A 19152-nucleotide genomic window follows, 5' to 3' on the forward strand; every position below is an offset into this window, starting at 1 on the left:
GTGGGATTTTCCCCTAGACTTGGACAAATCTGTTATCTCTTATGGTTGTGTTGTTATCTTCTCTATTACTACATATGTTGTTCTTTCTGCAATACTGTTTATGATTGATTATATTGCTAACAAATTGGATGCATTGTTAATGAATAGATAAATTGGGCTAATGTAACTGATACATCATTGAAAATTCTAAAAATTTAACACCTCTTACCCTCAATAATATCCCTTCATGACTTTTCATGTCTCTTTTATAGATCACAAAAAAATATTGCCATTTCCCCTTTTTCAAAATCAATTTTAGCCTCGAAATTACTCACTAAGCATTATAAAAATTAATAGCTCAAGAAAATGACCTTAATGGGTCGAGAAAATGTAAATTTTTTATCCATCGTCTATAGAATGCACTTCTCAATTCATATTTAACAGAATGCACCCCACCATTTTGACATAATGCACTATTTAGGTTGGACAAAATTCCCATGTTCATGCACTAATTTCCACCGTAGATCTAAACAAACTCGACACTCACTTGACTATGCCCTCTGTTCACATAGCCAGGCCCTGAAAAATATGTGTATTTGTGTGTGTGACATCAAACCACAGACCATGAAAATAAATCTCAAGATCGATCAAGACAACATATAACCATAATGCCACTTCAAAACCATGAAGCCATACATATATTGTTTCACACATGTCCAATGATTTCCTTTTTTGTATTATTCCATTGATCTAAAAACACACACATATATATGTGAAGGGGAGGGGAAGGGGCTTACGAGGTCGGCACATGCCATTAATCGTTAATAAAGCTAACCAATATGACTAGATGATGTGATTGAAACTCATCAATTCTCATGTGATTTTGCCATATAACCTAGGCCTAAGTGTCCATATTCAACCGATCGCTCATGTTAGCATGACATCATTGTGCCATGTGGCACCCTTTGGGTTGTGCCATGTGTCACCCAAAATTGGCCCTACTGGGCCCTAGGTTGACAAGCTACCAATTATGCCACATCATTCATGCCATGTGTATGGGTTATACTATGCATTGTGTAGATGATGTGTCTGTTTGTTATTCATTGATGTCAAAAATTCATCCCACTACATGAAAACACATCTTACGTGAGATCCACCATATTAAACATGACATCAAACCTAGCATGTAAAACACATATTATATTGGACATGCCATGTCAATGTATATCACACAGAATCCCTAGATCGACCATGACAATGAACCTGGCACGTGAAATGTTATACCTGTCACATATATATGTTATCGTTGGTTAACAATATATACTACCCCTTTCTGTATTTGGTAGGCCCTGTGGAATGTGGGTCACACCCTCATGATTTCCATATGCAAATATAATACAACCTAACCAAATCCTTGAGTTAAAGCTTGTTCATATTCAAGGAAACACCATCCCTGATCACTTGAACTAGACTAATCTACCAACAAAGATGCACACTAGTTAGTGAATTTGGGTTTTGACCCTTTTTTCTCCATTATGAACTTACTTGTTTTCAAAGTGGTGTTACTCCCCATCCGATGGGAGTTTGACCAAGTGTCACATATCAGCAAAAGGCTCTCAGAGTGCACTATCCAACCAAACCATATTGCAAACTTGTTTGATCAAAATAACTCTAATAAATGCACAATAATATTTAGACTATCATAATGTTCAATGATATGTCTTTTCCTCTTATCTTGGAGGGCTTTGGCCAAGTTTAGTATATCGTAGGAAAGTTCTTGGAGAGAACTATCCAACCACACCTTCTATATACTCATTTCGTCATCCTTACTTCAGCAACTTCTCAATAATATTGAGAATATCATACCTCTTTTGACATCAATGAAAATGATTGTCATCAATGACAACACTGCTTAATACATTTATAATGGCTTTTAAATTTCAAAACAATTATTTTTTAGACATTTTTATTCATGGATTATGATAAAATTGCGAAAAGCCAAAGGAATTAAAGCATGCCATAATAATATGACTAGGATTTGCACCATAAGGGTGGAAATACATGTCCATAGAAGTCTAGATGAATGTAGAGCAATGTAGAGGTAGCATTGTAGGGAAGAAGTATGTGGACATGTAAGGCATGAGGAATTAGGAGACTAAATTATTGGTAAAGTAGATCTTTCCAAGTAGGTAAAAGTGCATTAAAGAATGTGAAATATATCAGATTTATGTAGAAGAAATCTTCAAGGAGACACCATTGTGATATTCTACCATCTTCTATAAACAACATCCTAGAGATTATGATGAGAATTTGTTTTGATGGGGCAGAGAGAAAAAAAAAAGAAAACAAAACAAAACAAAACAAAAACAAAAACAAAAAACAAAAAACAAAAACAAAAATTGAACCAAAAAACAAAACAAAACAAAACAAAAACAAAAAACAAAAAAAAAACAAAAAAAACAAAAACAAAAAAAAACAAAACAAACAAACAAACACACATTTCATAGGGTGCTTAAAAACCTTAACGAATTGAATTGATGTCCTTCTCTCCTACAATTTACGGCATCCCCTAGTATTTTGTTCATGTTGTGATTTTGGATGGGAAACAAGTGGATTATGTGCTAGTATCTAATTGAAGTCCTTCTCTCCTAAAATTTACAGCATCCCCTACTATTTTGATCATGTTGTGATTTTGGATGGGAAACAAGTGGATTATGTGCTAGTATCTAATTAGAATTTGTGGCTTTAGGAAAACTTGAATTCTTCGCAGAGTGCTTCATTAAGAGATGATACATTTATGATAGAAGATGGAATAGAGCCATACAATCTGTTGTTTGGCATGATGAAAATAGTCATAGTTTTCCATTTTTATTAGAAAATAAGACAAATAATGCCAGATTTTTTATTACTTCCCAAACAAATATGCTATAGGAAAGGACACTAAGAAAGTAGGACCTCGAATCATGTATTGCAGATTCCATGGTCATGGTGATCACATGAGGTCGTTGCATGTGTAGGGTTTTACGAGGGTTCTTGTCCTTTCAATGGCTCGACACTTTCTCTATCACACTAAACGATTCCACTCATTCTACTAAGGATTCCCAACACAACTTCATATGGGAAATGCCTAAGTGCAAATCAATGTCAAAATAGCCTTGGTTATCTTCATGGCTACTCGGATCACGTGAATTTTAATTCCATTCCATTTTGTTTTCCCCACTCCTACTACGTAGATTGTATGATATCCATTAATGTATTGATATTGTGGAGGGAAAGAAGCCCAAGAATTTTGGGTATGTGAAATTAAATAAGCATTATATTATATGTATATATGTTATCAAGGTTTCAGATGAATAGAACTACAAATTTGAAGACCATTCTTTCCACAATTTCATCTTTATCACTCCCCAAAGCTTCCAATTTGGTCCCTTCTCTCTTCATTCATGCTCAGGCTCGATCCAATTCCTTGTATATTTTGAGGAATCTTAAGATTATATTGGCATTCATATGACCCTATTATGAAACCCTTTGTGGGAGGCACTTTTACCTTTCCCTGCTAAGGAGCCCAGGGGAATATTCCCTTGGTCACATGCACTTTCATGTATATGTGAGAATCAAATTCAATGAAAGTTATAAAGAAATAGAAGGAGAAGAAGAACATGATGAGGAAGAGACACAAAAATAGGTCAATTTAGTGTTTGAAAATAAGATCCAACATCATCTGACAACCATGGATGACTTGGGTGTATACACAAGTGGAGAAATTCATCTTATCTTGGGGCCTATGTTTGCAGGCAAGATAACTTCCCTTATTTGTAAAATGCGAGTAGATATTGATATGGGAAGAAAAGTGTTGCTTGTGAACTTTGAAAAAGATAAAAGATATGGATTGAGCTCATTTATCTCTCATGATGGTGAAAAAATGCCTTGTTAGGTTGTTGCAGATCTTGCATCTTTCAAGTGAAAATTAGGATAGGATGCTTACAAGAAGGTAGATGTGATTGAGATTAATGAAGAAAAGTTCTTCGATGCCCTATATATATTTTTCCAATAGCAACTGATAAAGATGGGGAATTGTCATTGTTGTTGGCCTTGATGGGGATTATTTGAGGAAGATCTTTGGATCAACTCTTGAAATGATACCTATAGCTTATTTTGTGGTCAAATTAAAATCACACTCTGAGTTATGTGGTAAGGAAACATCATTTACATTTCTTAAAACAGGAGAAAGAAAAACTAAAGTTGTTGGTGGTGCAGACATTTACATGCCAGTGTGCCGACGACATTATGTAAATGGACAAATTGTTATTGATACAACGAGGGTTGTGCTAGAATCCCCGAAGATCAATTTGATACTTGTGCACAAGAAACCACAACATCTGGATAATTATGTCACAATTTTGTGCATAAATCTCTTTTCATTACTTGTGGGATATACTTATTTCCTTCACTAAATGTCAAAATTTGTCTTGGCATAATTAAGTGCAATAGGGGTGGTTTAATGGTTGGTATTGCTCAGGCAAGGAAAGGTTTGACTACCTAGGGGATCTGTGGAAAACACTCTAAAAATAATTGGTTAATTCAACCTCATAATATGTGAGATTTATGTTTGCATTTATTTTTGGTCATGTCAGTGATTCTGAGTTGGTTTCAGTGTGTATTTTATACTATGCAGATCTGATTACAAGAAAATCTAGGCAACCATTGTTTTGCCAAGCCATTATTATGTTGTTTATATTAAAGGTGCATTCTCATTTGCTAAAAAAAATAATCTGAGAGAGGCACTGGAATGGAAGAGATCTAATGAGGTTTGCATGGGAGAGCTCTAGAGAGACTAAACTAGTCATATTCGCTAGCCATGTAGGGATTTCAACGTGAAAATTGTTTCGACCCAAATGAAGATTCTCTAGGGATGTAAGATTTTGTAGAGAGGCATGAAGAAAACCATTCTTCTTGCAACTTTCCATTGAAAGATATGTGAGCTGAGAAAGATGACTTAGTTTTTGTTGCCATGACTTGGACGTTGCTAAAAAATTGATTCCGTGAAGGTGAAGGTGTTTCAACGTTGTAAGATTTAGGAGTCAAGAAAGTTTGTGACTTGTCAATGCCTTGGAAGAAGAGATATCAAGAAGTCCCAAGTCTAACATATTTTCGAGATGAGCTAGAATAATGCTAGCAAATCCCATTATGGATAGGTTAAGGGATTTCGATGTTTTGAACATTCCCAGCTCCCACGGAAGAGGTTGTGGTGTAAAAATATTAAAGGAAACATTTAAATTTTTTAAAATATTTATCTCAAACAGTGCTTCAGGATGGAGGGAACCACTTAAATTTTGATTATTTAAATTTGTAAAAACAACATGGTCATTCATTCTATGATGGGAGACACCTTCCCAGCGGTAGCAACTTAATGAAGCATCCCGTGAAGCATTCACATTTTCCCAAAGCATGCTTGTGAGAATTAGTCAACGGGAAGTGACATTGTTGAGATTCGTGACACATGTTCAGGATGATGATTCTCAACAGTTTCACCAACAACAACCTCATAATATAATTCATATTTGAATAAATATATGTGGTGAGATGACACCGGATCATAGAAGTCGAATTTCCGAGACAGCTAAAAGTGGTCGGAATCTGGGTAAAAAAAATTCAAAAAATATTGTAGACGTAGGGTTTGAATCATGTTTTTAATGGTGGAAATGGATTCAGAACCATAAAAAACATCTAAGACACCTAAATTTTGAAGTTTAACAACTATAACTTGCATTTACAAAAATCCTTGCTGGATTTTCTCTAAATATGACTGGAATTTCCATAACTTTTCGAAAAACCCCTCCACCTTGTTAGACTACACGCTGGATCCCATGGGTTAGAGACATTCCCATATTAGGTCACGTGGAATGTTACAAAAATATTACGAACAACTATTTTACATGTCAATATGTTATTTCATGTGCATTTCCATAATGGTTTTCCCCCTCCACAAAAATGAGAAAATATTTGAAGGTGAAAATTCAGCAAACCCAAATATGGCCCTATTAGTGCCCTTTATCCCTCTTTTATCCCTTAGCATTTTTCTCTCGAAAAAAATCACAAGCCCTCAACTCGACAAACACTACATACCTTAGTTTGTTATTCGTCATAGAAATACCCAGTAGGATGATCAAGATTGAAAAGGGCACATACGACATTACTGCATGTGTAAAGTGTCACTTTAGAGACCTATTTGTGCCTTCTCTCAGTGAGAGAGAGTGACAGAAAAAGAGATTGAAAGTACTTGTAATCGTAAGTGACTTTTCTAGATGTGGCAAGGTCAACTTTTCAAATAGCGCATCAAAGTTGTTAATCGTGTATGATGCGGAAGTGGCCTTGATTTTCTTCTTCAACACAACCAAACTCTATGAGTTCTCCAATTCTAGGTTGTTTCCTAACTACCTACAGATCTCCTATAATTACGGTCAACACACACAATCTCTCAATCTCTTTATATACCATCATGCCATAAATATCAGTCAAGGTGAATATATTATACAGATTTTCTTTAAAAGGGAGATGTTAGTTCATAGTTCCGCCAAAGGTATGTCAAGATTTCATGATCATGAACATTGCATGTGAACTTTTGATAGATTCATCTTAAAAGGGAGATGTCAGTTCATAGTTCCGTGAAAGGTATGTCAAGGTTTCATGAGCATGAACATTGGATATAAAATTTTGATAGATTCATCTTAAAGGGGAGATGTCAGTTCATAGTTCCACGAAATGTATGTCAAAGTTTCATGAGCATGAAAATTGCATATCAAATTTTGACATACCTTTGGTGGAACCATGACCTTGAGAGATCGTACTAGGTGTTAGAAAATAGAGAGAGATCAAAGAGAAAATACAAACAACACAAAACAAACTGTCATTAATGATAACATAAAGAAATGACATATATAAGAATTGCATCACCATTTCTAGATGATAAGATCCGAAGGAGGTGGATCTATGACTCATAGACAAATCACACACATAGGGAAATTACTACTTCTAGAATCACACCTAGAGACTCACAATGGCAACTCACAAAAACAAATGGAAGCATTACTTCCAACACCCTCCCTTAATGCTTACATGGAAAAGTTATGATAAACAAAAAGAATAATCATTTTCTAACTGGTCTTAATCAACACTCACATCCACTCTAGAATCTCACAAGCACCACCCTTTCCGCACCACATCTTCAACCTATCAATGGACCTCCATTTAAAAAATAAATACCTATGACCATATTTGACAAACTTTATATAATTGACACTTCTCGTTCTCTTAAAGGACAACCTCAATACTCTACCATCCTATGGACAAACTCCCATCTATCAAAATGAAGCAAGTTACACTTTTGATAGTCATATAGGTGAATTGTATGTTTCTCACAAAGAAATCAAGCCTCTGCTTACTATACTTCTTAGTAACCATTGCATTCTCCTATAGATCCAAAAACTAATGAGAACTATGATGAGTAATCGGGAGATTGTTGAATTATGCAATTGGTAGTGTAGTCACCTATACCTTTTGTTGAAGAATAAAGATGGAGATGTTGACGGATAGTTTTCGAAAAATTGAGAATAGTGGAATGACTTTTTAAACAGAAAACTAACACGTCTTGTACTCGAGTTTCCACTTTTGGTGTGAGAAAGGAGCCATATATGAGATTCCTTCCTCAACTCTCTTCTTTTTGAGACCCACTTTCCCATATTCGTTTTCTCCCCCCATATGGACTGAATGTTTCATTTCACCACCATTTTGAATCTCTCTCTTTCTCCAAAGTATTCTCACTTGATTCTAATTATTGCATGTTACAATATTCTTCAGTTGCCTCCTCTATGTTAACAACATCAGTTCTGTTATGTTTCTACTAACTTGTATCGTGGCTAAGTTTGGAGTTATTGCCACATCTTTCCCTTCTTGGTACGTTGCAACCACTGATATTCCGTCTTTGAGTTTTCTGAATAATGAGGTATTAAAAACTTGAAGAGAGTGAGATATTGATTAAACACAGTGACTGGATCTACAAATAAATAAAAAAATTAGTCCCACAAACACTCCACACAAAAAAATCTCCTGCCCTAATTTATTTACATACGAATAAAATTCAAGGATCTCTCATCTTCCTAGCCTTCCCTTGAGGGAGCTAAGCTAGAACAAGCTCTGATACCATGTTAGAAAATAGAGAGAGATAAAAGAGGGTTTACACAAAGCGTAAAACACACCACCATTACTGATCACATAAAGCAGTTACATAAATAAGAATTAGATCACCGACTTCTAGATGAAAAGATCCAAAGAAGGTGAATGTACGACTCATAGACAACTCACACACATAGGGGAATAACTACTTCTACAATAATACCTAGAGACTCACAATGACAACTTACAACAACACATGGAAGCATTACTTCCAACACCTTCCCTTAATGCTTGCATGCAAAACATATTACCACAACAAGAATAATCTTTGTCTCACTGGTCTTCATTAACACTGCTCTTTCACCACCACATCTTTGAGTTGTCACTTGACCTCCATTTAAAACATAAACACCTCTAACCATATTTGATGAACTTTATATAATTGACACTTCTCATTCTCCCAAGGGACAACCTCAAGGATTCATCTAACGAGGCAGAGGAATTGCCCAGACGGCCAAAAGTGGCTAGAATCTGGGTAAAAAAATTTCAAAAAATCTTGTAAAGGCAGTGTTTGAATCGCTTTTTTATGGTGGAAATGGATTTAGCAACATCAAAAACATGTACGACACCTAAAATTTTAAAGTTTAACAACTATAAATTGGATTTACAAAAATCCTTACCATATTTTCTCTAAATATGACCGAAATTTCCATAACTTTCCAAGAAACTCCTCTGCCTCGTTAGAGTACGCGCAACCTCAATACTAGACCATCCTATGGATAAAATCCCATCTATCAAAATATAGAAAACTACACTTTGTATAGTCATATAGGTAAAAATAAAATAAGAAAATTCATAAATCCATCGATCCTCTCCTTACAATACATCTCAGTAACTGTTGTCTTCTCCTATAAATCCACATACTAATGAAAACTCTGATGGGTAATGGGGAGATTGTCAAATTCTAGAACTATTAGTGGAGTCGCCTATATCTTTCATTCAACAAAAAAGATGGAGAAGGTGGGTAACGAGGGCATTATCAAATGTTGTGTAGTATACTTAGGGGGGATAATATGTGGTACAAAGGGAGGTACCCAAGGGAATAATGTAATAATGAGATGGGCCATAGTAATAAATAAGGTGGTTAACCCATATCATGTAAGGGACCACAAGTAGTTAACAATAATGTAATATGCCCATGGTATTAGATAGATAGTATTGAGGGAACCATGGTAATGACCCATGGTATTGTATGTATGAGGCCTATATAGCAGCTAGAGACTCCCCGTTGAGAGATGTGAAAGATTATTGTATGAACAGACATATGGCTTATGGAGTGTTCTCCTTCCTTAAGGAGTGAATGTATGGTGTTGCCCTACCTTAAGGGTTGAATTAATAAAGAAGCATTTCTATTTATTTCTATATTCTTATTTCTTGGGTTTATTTGCATTGTCTTATATTTTCAGATCAAATCTATAACAAGTGGTATCAGAGCACTTTCTTGGGCAAAAGGGGAGAATTTTTTTTATTTTTTGCAGGAATTTTTTGTGTCGGTGAGTTTACAGATCCGATATGTACATTTTGTGGCAAAATATACAAAATTTAATTGCAGATCTAGATTATTTGTGAAAAAATACCCAAGTTCAAAAAAAAAAAAAATCAGCGAAATCAGAGTCCGGATGGAGGAGATATCACTGATTTAAAAATCAATGGTGTTGCAAACACTTTTCGGGGCAACGAATTCGCAGATTAGATCTATATTATTTGGGGAAAAATATGCACAATCTAATTATAGATCTAGAATCTTTGTAAAATAATACCCAAGTACAAAAAAAAATCAGCCAAATTGGAGTCCAAATGAAGGAGATATTGCTTATTTAAAAATCAGTGGTATTGCAGACATTTTTCGGGGAGACGTGTTTGCAAATCAGATTTGTATGATTTGTGGAAAATCTGTGAAATCTAATTGTATATCTGGATTGCTTGTGAAAAAATACCCAAATTCAAGAAAAAAAATCAATCGAATCGGAGTTCAGATGAGGGAGATATCGCTGCTTTAAAATCAACTCTTTTTTCAGAATTTTTGGTGACGACAAGAGAGTTGCAGCGCGGATCTGAAATTCCAGTGCCTCGATCGGGAATTCTATCACATGGGAAGATGCAGAATCGTCATTCCATTTTTTAAAACACATCGTAATAAAGATTCTGAGAAATATTGACTAAACTGCGACCACTCTAAATTTTCACCAAGTGAGTGAATTTTTTCGTGCCCTCTAACAAGATGTTTTTTACAGGAAAAGATGATAGCCCTACTATTGAAAAATTCATACAGAGTCAAAAGTTCACATATGGGAAACAATGGAAATTTTATTATCGCTTGGTTTCCAAGATGAGGCTTACATATGGTGGAACTCAATTTACAACAAACAGTTGTCGGAACTTTCAGATAAAGAATTTGAAAAACTTCTTTTGGACAAATGCTCTCATGTTAGAAAACAGAGGAATGAGACATGTAAGGGGTTATTTTCTACTGATATCTCCTTATTGTAGGTTCATGGATGTATTCAGAATGAGAAAGTCAATATGTCTATAAATCCTAGTTGCAAACAAAATCTTATAAATGTCAATTTGGCAAAAAAATTGCAAGTTCCAACGAAACACATGGAGCAGGTGCAAGTTTATAAAGATTTGAAGATTTCTATGGACAAGTATGTATTGCATTCTAATTTTTATGCTTCAAATATGGCTAATGAGGATGTTGTTTTGAGATACCCATGGATGGAATCAGTGGGTACTATAGATATTAATGGGCAAAAGAAATTCATGAAGCTCTGGTATAAAAAGAAGAAAATTACATTGCAAAATATTTCCATTAAGAACCAAGCAGAGACTGTGGAGGTAGAAGCATAAAGCTCTAATGACACTTACACATCAGATGATGAGCCTTTGATGATCAACAATCTAACACAAACAGAGGTTGAAGTAGAAAAGGTTACAGGTACTGATACATCAGATGATGACTCAGTGGTTGAAGTAATATTGGAAAATAAACAACAACAAAAGACGCCACAACATGTACCAGCTACCAATCAAGATCCATTAGGTGGTGAATTAAAGAAAAAGACACCGTGGGCTAAAATTTCAGCATATCATGACCCACATCACTAGGCAAGAAAGCAACCAACAAGATGGCAACAAATCAGCGATAAGGACAACAACCACCGCATGACAGATCGAGAGGAGCGATGATCCACCTACTACACATCAACACAAAAGAGCCGCTAGGGTCAACTTCCATATCAAGCGAGCGAGGCCCCAGCTGGATCAAGGGTTCACCTATCTCTTAGATGGCTAGATGCACGTGCATGGTACTAGTGGACTGCTCTATTGAGTAGATCTTATTATTTGTGTTCTTCCCATGTTTTGGGGACCAAACATGTTAAGGGGGGTGGAATATAGTATACCTGGGGGGATAATACGGGGTACAAAGGGAGGTACCCAAGGGAATAATGTAATAATGGAATGTGCCATAGTAATAAATAAGGTGGTTAACCCATATCGTGTAAGGGACCAAAAGTATTTAACAATTATGTAATAAGCCCATGGTATTAGATAGATGGTATTGAGGGAACCATGGTAATGACCGATGGTATTGGATGTATGAGGCCTATATAGAGGCTAGAGACTCCCCGTTGAAAGGTGTGAAGGATTATTGTATGAACAGGCATATGGCTTGTGGAGTGTTCTCCTTCCTCTAGGAGTGAATGTATGGTGTTGCCCTATCTTAAGGGTTGAATTAATAAAGAAGCATTTCTATCTATTTCTATCTTCTTATTTCTTGGGTTTATTTGCATTGTCTTATATTTTCAGATCAAATCTATAACATGCTGGGACTTATAGTGGAGTCACCTATGTCTTTCGTTGAAGAAGAATGATAGAGAAGGTGATAAAGAATTGTCGTGAAATCGAGAATAGTCGAGTGGCATTTTAAACACAGAGTGGACACGTCATGTGCTCGAGTTTCCATTTTTGGTGTGAGGAAGGAGCTATATATGAGATTTCTTCCTTGTCTATCCTATTTCCGAGACCCACTTTCCCATCTCCATTTTCTCCCCCTCTATGGATTAGATGTTTCATTTCACAATTGTTTTGAATCTCTCTCTTTCTCCACAGAGTTCTTACTCGATTCTAATTTTTCCATGTTAAAATCTGCTTCCGTTGCCTTGTCTATATTGACAACATCAATTGTTTTGCCGCTAGCTTGTATCATGGTTAAGTTTGGAGTTGCTAACTCACCTTTCCCTTCTTGGTACATTGTAGCCATTGACATTCCCTTTTTTATTTTTGTGAAGAAGAAGTTATTAAAAACTTGAAGAGAGTGAGAGAATGATTAAACATAGTGAGTAGATCTACAAATAAAAAAAAAAATTACCCCCATAAATGCTCCACACAATATAGTCTCCTACCCTAATTTATTTACAGAGGAATAAAATTCAAGGATCTGTCATCTTCCTGACCCTCTCTTGAGGGAGTCAAGCTAGAACAGGCTCTGATACCATGTTATAAAATAGAGAGAGATCAAAGAGTGATTACACACAACACAAGACACACCCTCATTATTGATCACATAAAACAATTACATATATAAGAATTAGATCACCCAGTTCTAGATGATATGATCCGAAGAAGGTGGATCTATGGCTCATAGACAACTCACACACATAGGGAAATAACTACTTCTAGAATCACACCTAAAGACTCAGAACAACACATGGAAGCATTACTTCAAACACCCTCCCTTAATGGTTACATGGAGAACATATTACAACAACAAAAATAATCTTTGTTCAATTGATCTTTATCAACACTCAACCCCGGCAAAAGCGAATTCAGTCACCCCTAGCGAGTGTTATAATGCAGAGAGATTGCCATAAATATAACATAATAGTAATTTGATAATTTTAAATATAACTATATTGCAATAAATTTAATATCTAGTTTAACTTCTTCTTGCTTTTTTTATGTTTTGATATGTTTCGTATCATATTCCGTTTTTCTTACCAGCAAGTACAAATCGAAATTTAGCATATTTGATGCCTTTGTCCTTTTCCATGGATTGCGCATAGAAGTTTTCACATACGTTAGCATTTTATATGTCGATTGAGAGTTAAGCTAGCTATACTTTGATTTACCTCCAAACACAAAGTAGATAAAGAGATCAAATAGAAATATAAAAATATTAATAGTCTGTAATACAAATTCAAATTATATGAAATATAACATACGAAAATTTTCATTAAAAATTGGAAAAAAAATTTACCATCACACTTTAACTAAAATCGGTCAATACTTATCATACTTTCATATTATTTGTCTTGCATTAAAATTTGTATGTGAAATTTGTCCATATTTATCAAAGCCTCAGCATATTTTTCCGCTTTAAAAATTATATGTTTTTATAATTCTATGGACTTTCCCGCATAATGCTACATATACGAATTTGACTTCTAGAAAAGTTATGATCCCTCTACCTCATATGACAATGAAAAAATCCAGCCCTACTAAGATGACCTACATGTACCTCTAGCAATGATGCAGTCAGATCTGCTTGTGTCTGAGTTGGTGAGTAAGGAATAAAATTGAAATATCACGGATAAACATCTCTATCAACTAGATAGTGAGTACAGATCAAGCATCATTGCCTATGTAGACATATGCATTAAGAGGGTGCAGTGCTGGAAGAGACACTAGTTAAAGTCCATAAGGTAAATTTGCAAAATTGGTAAATGAATTTTACTTTTATAAGTAAAAAAATAAAAATAAATCAAATTTGACCATTTCTATCGGACATTCCGTTCCACACTACCCATCGGACCCATCCTATCACGCCCCCAATTCTTTTTTTGTTTAATTGGGCGGGTGCGGCACCGCCTAAGTTATTAAGATATTCCATCGTTAATAGACTCTGCGAACTACGCCTTAACAATTCATAACAATTATATTATTAACGTGCAGAATACACAATAATAATTCAACACAACAATAATAATCAACACGACAACATAATAATAATCTTCTTTTATTATATTCGTAATGTTTACAAAGTCGGGAGGGCGCCCGCCCGTGCACGACCGCACGGCGGTCTTGCCAAATCTCCACCGAAACCAAGTTACAACATATAGTATCCAACTCTTGTGTCGTTGGGCAGGCGGGCGCACCGTGCACGAGCCCACCGCCAACACACAACGAGTCAATACAATACACAACCGCACGAACTAGGCGTTGGGCGGGCGGGCACACCCCGTGCACGACCACGCCTCCGCCTCAACCCAAAACTAAGTGCGAACCGATATAATATACAGCCATGTTGTTTGGACGGGCGGGCGTGCCCGTGCACGAACCCTCCGTCAACACACCCGAGATAATCACCACACCAACTTGGCATTGGGCGGGCGGGCACACCGTGCACGACCCTACCCAGCCACAACCCGGTCTAAGTACGATACCGAACGCGGGTGCTGGGCGCACCACTGAAAACATCAACTCGTCCTTCGCCCGTCCTTCGCCCGGCTCGGCGGGCTCATCCGCTGCGACTAGCTACGCCTGTCCAAGTGCGCACTACTCCTTAGTGCGATGAGAGCGAAGAGCTTGTTGATCGATTGACCGATGTCCAAATGAACCGCAGGTCACCTGAACTTATACGCCTCCAAGCTGTGCGTATCTCCTCCTGGCCGACGCTACAAAGTGTAATAACTCGCCACCATTCGCTCCATCAACCGTCGGCTTGACTCGCTTTCATGGTCGGCTTTAAACATAAGGCAAGCTGCCTTATAAGTAGACGAGCTCCCCCATTACTACGCGCATATTTCACATACGTTCATCGCGTTTCATGGATCGCTCGCACCCACACTTAGCTGTTTTCACGAGTTGGAGGAGCGCGCGCCTGGGCAAAGCAGCAGGGCATTACATCCTCCCCCACCCGAAGTCATTGTCATCCTGACAATTCTTGCTCTCCTCTTCAACTTCCTGTCATACTTCGCGATCTTGTCCTTCCATCTCCAAAGTGAATCTTCTGTTTCCCAGCTCTCTTCCTCCGGTGCATCCTTCCATCTGCAAAGAAATTCCCGTCGTTGGTGGCAATCAACACCTGTAGTTCTGAGACTCACAATCTTCTCCAACTCTAGTCCTGGTCTATCCACAATCCCAGCTGGTCCTCTCGTCGGTTCGACTCTCTCTGGATGGTCTGAATCAAGTCGACATCTCTTCAACTGACTCACATGAAAAACTGGGTGTTTCATGTTCATATGGCGTGGAAGCTCCAGCTCGTAAGCAGCTTCCCCCACTCTCTTCTTCACTCGGAATGGTCCCTCATACTTCCGTGTCAGTTTGCTCGTCGTCCCCTTGGCTGGCTGAAACTGCTCTCCGGTAATCCTGAGAAACACCATATCCCCTATATCGAAGTGTGCTTCCCGTCTTCCACGATCAGCATACTTTTTCATCCTCCTTGCAGCTTCATGCAAGCGTAACCGTGCTCACTCCAAGGTCTCCTCCCAAGCCTTCATGAACCTCTTCGCATGAGGGCTTCTCAAGAAGCCTCTCGTCACTACGGTATGTGGTGCAACTGACATCTGCCCATTTACCAACTCAAATGGACTATACCCTGTTGCAGAACTCTTTTGAATATTGTAGCTAAACTGAGCAATATCCAAGAGTTCGGGCCAATTCTTCTGATCAACCGTCACATAATGTCGCAAGTAGTCTTCCAGCAATGCGTTGATCCTCTCAGTCTGCCCATCTGTCTGCGGATGGTAACTCAAACTCATCAACAACTCTGTCCCGACCAACTTGAACAATGTGGTCCAAAATCTCCCTGTAAATCGCAGATCCCTATCTTACACAATACTCAATGGCATCCCCCAATACTTCACTATGTTCTTAAAGAACAACTCTGCTGTCCGCTCGGCTCCACAAGGTATCTTTGTAGGAACAAAGACAGCATACTTGGAAAAACGGTCAACCACGACCATAATCCCATTATACCCCTGAACCTGTGGTAGCTGAGTGATGAAGTCCATCGAGACACTCATCCACGGTCTCTCTGGAATCGGTAAAGGCTGCAACAGTCCTCCCTGTCTCTGAGTATCCGATTTGTCCTACTGACAAATGATGCACATATGCACATACTCCTCCACATCCTCTCTCATCTTCTCCCAAAAGAATCCTCTCTCCAACAAGGCCAAAGAACGACGCTGCCCTGGGTGACCAGCCCACGGAGAGTCGTGGCACTCCTTTAAGAGGTGTCTCCTGAGTCCAGATGACTTTGGAACATAGAGTCGGTTCCCAAAGAATAAGAACCTGTCTCGTAGAAAGAACTTTCGTATCTTCCCTTCCCTTACCTGCTTCACTATATTTTGTGCCAAAGTGTCGGTTTCAACACTTTCCTTGATCTTATTCTGCATCTCTTCTGACATTTGAACTCGACTCCTACTCCTTGCCGCCCGGTCTTCTTCCTCCTGCAATGCTGCAAGTTGTCCTTTCTTGCTAAGGGCATCTGCTACCGCATTGTGTCCACCCGGCCTATACTTGATAGTCATGTCGAATTCTGCCAAGAAGTCCTGCCAACGAGCTTGCTTCGCAGAAAGCTTCGGTTGTGATGCAAAATAACTTGCTGCAACGTTGTCAGTCTTGACAACAAACGGCTTCCCAATCAGGTAATGTCTCCACACATCAAGACAATGGATGATGGCAGTCATCTCCTTCTCATGAACCGGATACCTTTGTTCTCTATCCTGCAACTTCCGACTCTCATACGCCACCAGATGCCCATCCTGCATAAGAACCCCTCCTATGGCAAAATCTGAAGCATCAGTGTGTACCTCAAACGGTCTCTCGAAGTCAGGCAACTTCAGTACTGGTGCTGTAACCATCCTCTTTTTCAAGTCATCAAATGCCTCTTGACATTTGCTCATCCAACTCCACCTCTTGTCTTTCTTCAATAGGTCTGTCAGTGCCGATGTCACCTTGGAGTACCCTTCTACGAACTTCCGTTGGTAGTTGGTCATGCCCAAAAACACCCTCATCTCATGGACATTCTTTGGTTCGACCCAGTCCTCAATCGCCTTCACTCTGCTTGGCTCCATCCGTATGTACCCTTGACCAACAATATGCCCAAGGAACGGAATCTCAGTCTGAGCGAAAACACACTTAGACTTCTTCAAGAACAACTGATTTGTCCTCAGTGCCTTGAATACCATAGCTAAGTGTTTCTTATGATCCTCCATGTTGTCACTGAACACCACTATATCGTCCAAGTATACTACTACGAATGAATCCAAGTATGGTCGTAGGACATCATTCATCAAAGTGCAAAACGTAGCAGGAGCATTGCACAAACCGAATGGCATAACAAGGAACTCAAAGCTACCATACCTTGTTACTATCGCGGTCTTCTTCTCGTCTCCTTCAGCTATCCGCACCTGATAATATCCGTGCCTCAAGTCCAGCTTGGAAAACACTCGGGCTTTCGCAAGCTTGTCGAAGCAATCAGCAGCCAATGGCAACGGATACTTGTTCCTTACCGTCTCCTTGTTCAATGCACAGTAATCACAACACATCCGTAGTTCATTCGAATCCTTCTTCTGCTGGAACAATACCAGAGCTCCATAAGGGGACCTCGAAGGTCTAATGAAACCTGCCTCAGTTAACTCTTTTAACTGGCGTTTCAATTCCTCCAATTCAGGTCCCGACAATTGATAAGCTGCTTTGGCCGGGGGCTGCTTCCCTGGCTCAAGATCAATGCTATGGTCCACTGCACGCCTCGGTGGAAGTTTCTTCGGAAGCTCATCAGGCATCAAATCCGCATACTTGGTAAGCACCTCAGATATTTCAGCTGGAACAGGCGTCCCTACTCCATCACCTTCAACATCCTTGAACATCACCGCATATGTCTCCATATTTGAGTCCTACATAGCCTTCTCCAAACTTAGTGCCGAAACATGCTACACCTTGACTTCCCTCCTTTGCCCATGAGTGGGCAAAGTCCAAGTTTGTGACTGTCCAACCAGCACCACCTCATCACAGAAAGGGACAACAATAGCCTTGTTGCCTTTCAAGAAATCCTGTCCGAGTATCATATCAAAGTCATTCATCTCCATCACCGTGAAGTCCAACTGACCTTTCCAGTCTTTTATCTACACAGGTACATCGTGTACCAAACCGGCCACCTTAGCTCTAGAGTTCACTGCCTTGACCTCCATATTCGATGGGGTGATCATCAGCCCAGCCTCTTTTGCTAACCGTGTCGTCATAAAGTTATGTGTGGCACCCGTGTCTACCAGAGCTTGAATGGTCTTGCCATGAACCATCAAGTCCACGAAACCTAGACGGTTCATCCATGATTTCTCCATAACCTTATCAGCTTCACCTGTCTTGAGCAACCCTGCTCTATCAGGCTTCATCATATCATCTTTGTCACGAGCAACCTTTGCTCTGATACCACCTGTCACGCCCCCAATTCTTTTTTTGTTTAATTGGGCGGGTGCGGCACCGCCTAAGTTATTAAGATGTTCCATCGTTAATAGACTTTGCGGACTACGCCTTAACAATTCATAACAATTATATTATTAACGTGCAGAATACACAATAATAATTCAACACAACAATAATAATCAACACGACAACATAATAATAATCTTCTTTTATTATATTTGTAATGTTTACAAAGTCGGGAGGGCGCCCGCCCGTGCACGACCGCACGGCGGTCTTGCCAAATCTCCACCGAAACCAAGTTACAACATATAGTACCCAACTCTTGTGTCGTCGGGCAGGCGGGCGCACCGTGCACGAGCCCACCGCCAACACACAACGAGTCAATACAATACACAACCGCACAAACTAGGCGTTGGGCGGGCAGGCGCACCCCGTGCACGACCTCGCCTCCGCCTCAACCCAAAACTAAGTGCGAACCGATATAATATACAGCTGTGTTGTTTGGACGGGCGG

General features: G+C 38.7%; 1 pseudogene; it reads left to right on the forward strand.

The window, feature by feature from the left end:
* The first annotated feature begins 3709 nt into the window (after positions 1–3709).
* On the forward strand, positions 3710–4366 carry LOC149261658 (thymidine kinase pseudogene; annotated as a pseudogene).
* Positions 4367–19152: the final 14786 nt, after the last annotated feature.

Source organism: Pinus tabuliformis, chromosome 6 (assembly GCF_031772625.1).
Source record: "Pinus tabuliformis cultivar Carrire ecotype Pingquan chromosome 6, CPIR1, whole genome shotgun sequence".
NCBI lineage: Eukaryota > Viridiplantae > Streptophyta > Pinopsida > Pinales > Pinaceae > Pinus > Pinus tabuliformis.